Genomic DNA, 10,823 nt, shown 5'->3' on the forward strand with positions numbered 1-10,823 from the left:
GGTGCCCTGAGCTGGCCAGAACTGAATATTTACAAAGACACAACAAGGCCACCACATACCTGCACTGGGACATCTGCAAAGAATTCAACACCAACACAAAAGAAAAACGGTACGAGCACGAGCCCCAAACAGTAACAGAAAAACACCACATCCCAATCTTATGGGAGATGCCAGTACAGACAGACCGTGAGATGAAGGCCAACAGACCAGACATCATCATCAAGAACAAGAAAGAAAAAAGCTGTCTACTTATCGACATGTCCATCCCGACTGAAAGGAGCACCTCAGTAAAAGTAACTGAAAAACTGTCCAAATATAAAGACCTTGAAATTCAAACTGAACAAATGTGGAGAACGAAAACCACAACAAGACCAGTAGTGATAGGAGCCCTGGGACTTGTGAAAACCACAACAATACCAGTAGTGATGGGAGCCCTGGGACTTGTAAAAGCCACAACAATACCAGTAGTGATAGGAGCCCTGGGACTTGTAAAAACCACAACAGTACCAGTAGTGATAGGAGCCCTGGGACTTGTAAAAACCACAACAGTACCAGCAGTGATAGGAGCCCTGGGACTTGTAAAAACCACAACAACACCAGTAGTGATAGGAGGCCTGGGACTTGTAAAAACCACAACAGTACCAGTAGTGATAGGAGCCCTGGGACTTGTAAAAACCACAACAGTACCAGTAGTGATAGGAGCCCCGGGACTTGTAAAAACCACAACAATAGGAGCCCTGGGACTTGTAAAAACCACAACAATACCAGTAGTGATAGGAGCCCTGGGACTTGTAAAAACCACAACAGTACCAGTAGTGATAGGAGCCCTGGGACTTGTAAAAACCACAACAGTACCAGCAGTGATAGGAGCCCTGGGACTTGTAAAAACCACAACAATACCAGTAGTGATAGGAGGCCTGGGACTTGTGAAAACCACAACAATACCAGTAGTGATAGGAGCCCCGGGACTTGTAAAAACCACAACAATACCAGTAGTGATAGGAGCCCTGGGACTTGTAAAAACCACAACAGTACCAGTAGTGATAGGAGCCCTGGGACTTGTAAAAACCACAACAATAGGAGCCCTGGGACTTGTAAAAACCACAACAATACCAGTAGTGATAGGAGCCCTTGGACTTGTAAAAACCACAACAGTACCAGTAGTGGTAGGAGCCCCGGGACTTGTAAAAACCACAACAATACCAGTAGTGGTAGGAGCCCTGGGACTTGTAAAAACCACAACAAGACCAACTTGCTGTCTGTCCAGTGTTTTTCTTGTGGCTTCATTTATCTTCATGGGTCAAACATTAAGATGTGTATCATCCATGTATCATCATGTATCATCCATGTATCATCATGTATCATACATGTATCATCATGTATCATACATGTATCATCCATGTATCATCTGTGTATCGACATGTATCATCCATTTGTCATACATGTATCATACATGTATCATCATGTATCATCCATGTGTCATTCATGTATCATCATGTATCATCATGTATCATCCATGTATGATCATGTATCATCATGTATCATCCATGTATCATCCATGTATGATCATGTATCATCATGTATCATCATGTATCATCATGTATCATCCGTGTATCATCCATCTATGATCATGTATCATCCATGTATCATCATGTATCATCATGTATCATCCGTGTATCAATTCAATTCAGTTTTTCGTCATTAAAACCTATGTGCAGGCACATGTTGAAAATGAAATGAGGGCTGTGGCTTCACCAAACAGTGCAAGACAGACACACACAAACACACAGCAAACACAGTAGAAGATATACACACATGAGGACCAAACACAGTAGAAAATATACACACACATGAAGACCAAACACAGTAGAAGATATACACACATGAAGACCAAACACAGTAGAAGATATACACACATGAAGACCAAACACAGTAGAAGATATACACACATGAAGACCAAACACAGTAGAAGATATACACACGTGAAGACCAAACACAGTAGAAGATATACACCCATGAAGACCAAACACAGTAGAAGATATACACACATGAAGACCAAACACAGTAGAAGATATACACACATGAAGACCAAACACAGTAGAAGATATACACACATGAAGACCAAACACAGTAGAAGATATACACACGTGAAGACCAAACACAGTAGAAGATATACACACATGAAGGCCAAACACAGTAGAAGATATACACACATGAAGACCAAACACAGTAGAAGATATACACACGTGAAGACCAAACACAGTAGAAGATATACACACACATGAAGACCAAACACAGTAGAAGATATACACACGTGAAGACCAAACACAGTAGAAGATATACACACATGAAGGCCAAACACAGTAGAAGATATACACACATGAAGACCAAAAGCTAAGATAAGTTAAAAGAGAGCTGGAGTACAAAATAAAATATCTACAGACATTCAGTGGGTATCCAGGTTCAGGTGGGCAACAGCTTGTGGAAAGAAGCTGTTTTTGAGCCTGGTAGTGCGGGCTCTGAGGCTCCTGTAGCGCCTCCCAGAGCACAGGGGGGAGAACAGTCCATGGTTGGGGTGGGTGGGATCTCTGCTGATGCTCAGACCCCCTCGAAGGCAGCGTTTGTGATAAATGTCTTGTATGGCTGGGAGCTGGGTACCGGTGATATGCTGGGCCACCTTGACGACCTGCTGAAGAGCTTTCTGGTCTACTGAGGTGCAGTTGCCGTACCACACTGAGATGCAGATGGTCAGGATGCTCTCTATGGTGCAGTGGTACAAGTTGGTGAGAATTTTGGGGGACAGATGGGCGCTCCTCAGCCTCCTCAGGAAATGCAGGCATTGTTGGGCCTTTTTCACAAGGGCCTGGGTGTTTAATGTCCAGGAAAGGTCCTCGCTGATGTGGACTCCAAGGAATTTAAAGCTGGAAACACGCTCCACTTCCACCCCATTGATGTGTATGGGGGAGTGGCTGCAGCTTCTAGACCTCCTGAAGTCCACAATCAGCTCCTTTGTCTTCTGCACATTGAGGACAAGATTGTTGGTAGTACACCATGATGTGAGGTGCTGAATCTCATCTCTGTAGGCCGTCTTGTCATTATTGGTGATACGTCCAATGACTGTGGTGTCAAGGGTGAGTTGGCAGGCAGTCGTGGGTAAAGAGGGAGAAAAGGAGGGGGCTCAGAACACAGCCTTGAGGGGCACCTGTGCTGAGGGTCAGGGTGGAGGATGTGTGGTCACCTGACCTAACAGACTGAGGTCTGTTGGTCAGGAAGTCCAGGATCCAGTTACAGAGGGAGGGGTTGAGGCCAAGGGAGAGGAGTTTGGTGGTTAGTTTGGCGGGGATGATGGTGTTGAAGGCAGAGCTGTAATCTATAAACAGCATCCGGATGTATGTGTTGTTAAGTTCAAGGTGGGTCAGAGCAACGTGCAGGGCAGTGGTACTGGCATCCACAGTAGATGTTTCGCGTTTTGGGACGGTAGGCAAACTGATGTGGGTCGAATGTGGGGGTGATAATGTTTTTGATGTGAGTCAGAACCAGTCTTTCAAAGCACTTCATGGCAATGGGGGTGAGTGCTATGGGTCGGTAGTCATTCAGACATGTGGATGTTGGTTTCTTGGGGACAGGAATGATAGAGGTGGTCTTAAAACATGTTGGGACTATGGATTGGGACAGTGAGAGGTTAATATAGTTGTGAAGACCTCAGCCAACTAGTCGGCACTTTCCTGGGAGACCCGACCCGGTATGCCGTCTGGTCCGGTAGCCTTCCAAGTGTCCACTCTGTGCAGTGATTCTTTGACCTCTGCGACTGATAGAGTGAGCACCTGGTTTTCTGGGAGGCTGGGGCCTTTTGTGGCCGGGTCAGTATTGTCCTTGTCGAAGCGGGCATAGAAATGATTTAGCTTGTCTGGCAGGGAGGCATCATGGACAGCGGGACCGCGATTAGAGCTTTTGTAGTCTGTGATAGACTGAATGCCTTGCCACATTCACCGAGGATCAGAGTTATTGTGAAAGTGGTCCTCTATTCATAGGGAATATTTATGTTTGGCTGTTCTGATGCCCTTTTTGAGGTTGGATCTGGCTGCGCTGTAGGCCTCACAGTTACCTGACTTGAACGCTGCATCCCGGACTTTCAGAAGCTGCCGGACCTCACTGGTCATCCAGGGTTTCTGGTTTGGAAAGGTGCGGACTGATTTTTTTGTTGTGACACTCTCAGTACAAAAGTTAATGTAGGCTAGTATGGCAGATGTGTGTTCATTAATGTCTATAGGGGAGCCATGGGTAGCTGAATGTGCAAAAATACTCCAGTCTGTGTTGTCAAAACAGTCCTGGAGTTCAGAGACTGCTCCTTCTGGCCAGACAGTGATTGTCTTTACTGCTGGCTTGACCCATTTTATTTGGGGTTTGTAGGCTGGGACCAGGAACAGGCAGAGGTGGTCAGAATGCCCCAGATGAGGGCAGAGAGTAGCTTTGTATGAGTCCTTGATGTTTGTATAGAGATGGTCCAGGGTGTTTTGTCCCCTAGTGGGGCAGGAGACATGCTGATGGAGTTTGGGCAGTACAGCCCTGAGGTTAGCCTGATTAAAGTCACCACCTATGATAAAGGCGTTGTCCGGGTGTTTGGTCTGTTGTCTGCTGATGGCACATTGTAGCTGCTTAAGTGCTTCCTTAGCATTAGCATGTGGGGGGATGTGTACAGCAGTGATGGTAATGGCCATTAGCTCCCTGGGCAGGTAGAAAGGCCTGCACTGAATCATAAGCAGCTCCAGATCAGCAGAGCAATGCCTTTCAACCATCTTTCTATTGTTGCACCAAGAGTTACTGACATAAATACTCAAACCTCCTCCGCGGGTCTTGCCGGAGTCCGCTGTCCTGTCGGCACGGAAGGCTGTGCGGCCCGCTAGCTCGACTGCCGAGTCGCCATGTTGCTGTTAAGCCAAGTCTCCGTAAACATCAGCAGACAGCAGTTCTGCAGCCTTTTCTGAGAGGACAGCCTGAGTCTTATCTCCTCCATGTTGTTAGCTAACCACCGGACATTAGCCATGAAGATGCTGGGGAGGGACACTGTGAAGGGAGCGCTACTTAGCTTAGCAGGTAGCCCGCCACGTTTCCCCCTCTTCTGTTCACGTTGCCGCCAGGGGGCAGCGTTTCCACTGCGAGGCCGGTGAGTGGATCATATGGATGGGGAGTTGTCCATGATGGTGGAGGGAAGTGAGTAATCCCTCTGAGGTTTAACACGTCCTGACGGCTTTAGGAGAGCGCAGGACGACCTACACTTGTAAATACACTTAAAACTAACGTATAAATAACAAAGAAACACGACACTGAAAAGAGAACCACAGTAGCCGCTGCGTCCAGCGCACCGCCATCATGTCTACTTCCTTCCTTATCATCCATGTATCATCCATGTATCATGCATGGATCATCCATGTATCATCATGTATCATCCATGTATCATCCATGTATCATCATGTATCATCATGTATCATCCATGTATCATCCATGTATCATCATGTATCATCCATGTATCATCATGTATCATCATGTATCATCATGTACCATCATGTATCATCCATGTATCTTCCATGTATCATGCATGGATCATCCATGTATCATCATGTATCATCATGTACCATCATGTATCATCCATGTATCATGCATGGATCATCCATGTATCATCATGTATCATCATGTATCGTTATGTACCATCATGTATCATTATGTACCATCATGTATCATCCATGTACCATCATGTATCATCCATGTATCATCATGTATCATCATGTATCATTATGTACCATCATGTATCATCCATGTATCATCCATGTATCATCCATGTATCATCATGTATCATCATGTATCATCCATGTATCATCCATGTATCATCATGTATCATCCATGTATCATCATGTATCATCATGTATCATCATGTACCATCATGTATCATCCATGTATCATCCATGTATCATCCATGGATCATCCATGTATCATCATGTATCATCATGTACCATCATGTATCATCCATGTATCATGCATGTATCATCATGTACCATCATGTATCATCCATGTATCATGCATGGATCATCCATGTATCATCATGTATCATCATGTATCGTTATGTACCATCATGTATCATTATGTACCATCATGTATCATCCATGTATCATGCATGGATCATCCATGTATCATCATGTATCATCATGTATCATTATGTACCATCATGTATCATCCATGTATCATGCATAGATCATCCATGTATCATCATGTATCATCATGTATCATCCATGTATCATGCATGGATCATCCATGTATCATCCATGTATCATCCATGTATCATCATGTATCATCCATGTATCATCATGTATCATCATGTACCATCATGTATCATCCATGTATCATCATGTACCATCATGGATCATCCATGTATCATCATGTATCATTATGTACCATCATGTATCATCCATGTATCATGCATAGATCATCCATGTATCCTCATGTATCATGCATGGATCATCCATGTATCATCCATGTATCATCATGTATCATCCATGTATCATCATGTATCATCATGTACCATCATGTATCATCCATGTATCATCCATGTATCATGCATGGATCATCCATGTATCATCATGTATCATCATGTACCATCATGTATCATCCATGTATCATGCATGGATCATCCATGTATCATCATGTATCATCATGTATCATTATGTACCATCATGTATCATCCATGTATCATGCATGGATCATCCATGTATCATCATGTATCATTATGTACCATCATGTATCATCCATGTATCATGCATAGATCATCCATGTATCATCATGTATCATCATGTATCATCCATGTATCATGCATGGATCATCCATGTATCATCATGTATCATCATGTACCATCATGTATCATCCATGTATAATGCATAGATCATCATGTATCATCATGTATCATCCATGTATCATCATGGATCATCATGGATCATCATGTATCATCCATGTATCATCATGTATCATCCATGTATCATTCATGTATCATCATGGATCATCCATGTATCATCCATGTATCATCATGGATCATCCATGTATCATCATGTATCATCCATGTATCATGCATGTATCACCCATGTATCATTCATGTATCATCCATTTATCATCCAGGTATAATTCATGTATCATCCATGTATCATCATGTATCATCCATGTATCGTGCATGTATCATCATGGATCATCCATGTATCATCCATGTATCATCATGGATCATCCATGTATCATCCATGTATCATCCATGTATCGTGCATGTATCACCCATGTATCATTCATGTATCATCCATGTATCATTCATGTATCATTCATGTATCATCCATGTATCATGCATGTATCATGCATGATACATGGATGTATCATTAACCTGTTTCACCCCACCGCTCACAGTTGTGACCACGTGTTTGTTTGTTTTATTTATTTCTTGGAAATGCTGTGTTGTGAAAAACTCAGTGTTGTTGTTTGCTTTGGGCAAGAAATTCGACTTTTAAATAAAAAAAATAGATTGTCTTGATTAAAATGTATCATGCGACTACTGTGAAAGGTCACATGACTAGATCAGTTTACTTCCTGCTTGCACCTCTGGAGGAAGATGTGTTCCTCAGTAAAACACCTGAACAGACAGAACTATCATAGTTTGTACATCTATTCTTTAAAGGCTCAACTGCTGACATGTTTTGGGCCTGATACTCCTGCATACATGTTTTGGGCCTGATACCCCTGCTACATGTTTTAGGCCTGATACTCCTGCATACATGTTTTGGGCCTCATACTCCTGCATAAGTGTTTTGGGCCTGATACTCCTGCATACATGTTTTGGGCCTCATACTCCTGCATAAGTGTTTTGGGCCTGATACTCCTGCTACATGTTTTGGGCCTGATACTCCTGCATAAGTGTTTTGGGCCTGATACTCCTGCATACGTGTTTTGGGCCTGATACTCCTGCTACATGTTTTGGGCCTCATACTCCTGCATAAGTGTTTTGGGCCTGATACTCCTGCTACATGTTTTGGGCCTGATACTCCTGCATAAGTGTTTTGGGCCTGATACTCCTGCTACGTGTTTTGGGCCTGATACTCCTGCTACATGTTTTGGGCCTCATACTCCTGCTACATGTTTTGGGCCTGATACTCCTGCATACGTGTTTTGGGCCTGATACTCCTGCTACATGTTTTGGGCCTGATACTCCTGCATAAGTGTTTTGGGCCTGATACTCCTGCATACGTGTTTTGGGCCTGATACTCCTGCTACATGTTTTAGGCCTGATACTCCTGCATACATGTTTTGGGCCTCATACTCCTGCATAAGTGTTTTGGGCCTGATACTCCTGCATACATGTTTTGGGCCTCATACTCCTGCATAAGTGTTTTGGGCCTGATACTCCTGCTACATGTTTTGGGCCTGATACTCCTGCATAAGTGTTTTGGGCCTGATACTCCTGCATACGTGTTTTGGGCCTGATACTCCTGCTACATGTTTTGGGCCTCATACTCCTGCATAAGTGTTTTGGGCCAGATACTCCTGCTACGTGTTTTGGGCCTGATACTCCTGCATACGTGTTTTGGGCCTGATACTCCTGCTACATGTTTTGGGCCTCATACTCCTGCATAAGTGTTTTGGGCCTGATACTCCTGCTACGTGTTTTGGGCCTGATACTCCTGCTACATGTTTTGGGCCTCATACTCCTGCTACATGTTTTGGGCCTGATACTCCTGCATACGTGTTTTGGGCCTGATACTCCTGCTACATGTTTTGGGCCTGATACTCCTGCATAAGTGTTTTGGGCCTGATACTCCTGCATACGTGTTTTGGGCCTGATACTCCTGCTACATGTTTTGGGCCTCATACTCCTGCATACATGTTTTGGGCCTGATACTCCTGCATACGTGTTTTGGGCCTGATACTCCTGCTACATGTTTTGGGCCTGATACTCCTGCATAAGTGTTTTGGGCCTGATACTCCTGCATACATGTTTTAGGCCTGATACTCCTGCTACATGTTTTGGGCCTCATACTCCTGCATAAGTGTTTTGGGCCTGATACTCCTGCATACGTGTTTTGGGCCTGATACTCCTGCTACATGTTTTGGGCCTGATACTCCTGCATACGTATTTTGGGCCTGATACTCCTGCTACATGTTTTGGGCCTCATACTCCTGCATACATGTCTTGGGCCTGATACTCCTGCATACGTGTTTTGGGCCTGATACTCCTGCTACATGTTTTGGGCCTGATACTCCTGCATACGTGTTTTGGGCCTGATACTCCTGCTACATGTTTTGGGCCTGATACTCCTGCATACATGTTTTGGGCCTGATACTCCTGCATACGTGTTTTGGGCCTGATACTCCTGCATACATGTTTTGGGCCTGATACTCCTGCATAAGTGTTTTGGGCCTGATACTCCTGCATACGTGTTTTGGGCCTGATACTCCTGCTACATGTTTTGGGCCTCATACTCCTGCATACATGTTTTGGGCCTGATACTCCTGCATACGTGTTTTGGGCCTGATACTCCTGCTACATGTTTTGGGCCTGATACTCCTGCATAAGTGTTTTGGGCCTGATACTCCTGCATACATGTTTTAGGCCTGATACTCCTGCTACATGTTTTGGGCCTGATACTCCTGCTACGTGTTTTGGGCCTGATACTCCTGCATACGTGTTTTGGGCCTGATACTCCTGCTACATGTTTTGGGCCTGATACTCCTGCATACGTGTTTTGGGCCTGATACTCCTGCTACATGTTTTGGGCCTCATACTCCTGCATACATGTTTTGGGCCTGATACTCCTGCATACGTGTTTTGGGCCTGATACTCCTGCTACATGTTTTGGGCCTGATACTCCTGCATACGTGTTTTGGGCCTGATACTCCTGCTACATGTTTTGGGCCTGATACTCCTGCATACATGTTTTGGGCCTGATACTCCTGCATACGTGTTTTGGGCCTGATACTCCTGCCACATGTTTTGGGCCTGATACTCCTGCATACGTGTTTTGGGCCTGATACTCCTGCTACATGTTTTGGGCCTCATACTCCTGCATCAGTGTTTTGGGCCTGATACTCCTGCATACGTGTTTTGGGCCTGATACTCCTGGTACATGTTTTGGGCCTGATACTCCTGCATACGTGTTTTGGGCCTGATACTCCTGCTACATCTTTTGGGCCTGATCCTCCTGCATACGTGTTTTGGGCCTGATACTCCTGCTACATGTTTTGGGCCTCATACTCCTGCATAAGTGTTTTGGGCCTGATACTCCTGCTACATGTTTTGGGCCTGATACTCCTGCATACGTGTTTTGGGCCTGATACTCCTGCTACATCTTTTGGGCCTGATCCTCCTGCATACGTGTTTTGGGCCTGATACTCCTGCTACATGTTTTGGGCCTGATACTCCTGCATAAGTGTTTTGGGCCTGATACTCCTGCATAAGTGTTTTGGGCCTGATACTCCTGCTACATGTTTTGGGCCTGATACTCCTGCTACATGTTTTGGGCCTCATACTCCTGCTACATGTTTTGGGCCTGATACTCCTGCATAAGTGTTTTGGGCCTGATACTCCTGCTACATGTTTTGGGCCTGATACTCCTGCATACGTGTTTTGGGCCTGATACTCCTGCATACATGTTTTGGGCCTCATACTCCTGCTACATGTTTTGGGCCTGATACTCCTGCATACGTGTTTTGGGCCTGATACTCCTGCTACATGTTTTGGGCCTGATACTCCTGCATAAGTGTTTTGGGCCTGATACTCCTGCATACGTGTTTTGGGCCTGATA

Source organism: Lampris incognitus, chromosome 3 (genome assembly GCF_029633865.1).
Source record: "Lampris incognitus isolate fLamInc1 chromosome 3, fLamInc1.hap2, whole genome shotgun sequence".
Classification (NCBI taxonomy): Eukaryota; Metazoa; Chordata; class Actinopteri; order Lampriformes; family Lampridae; genus Lampris; species Lampris incognitus.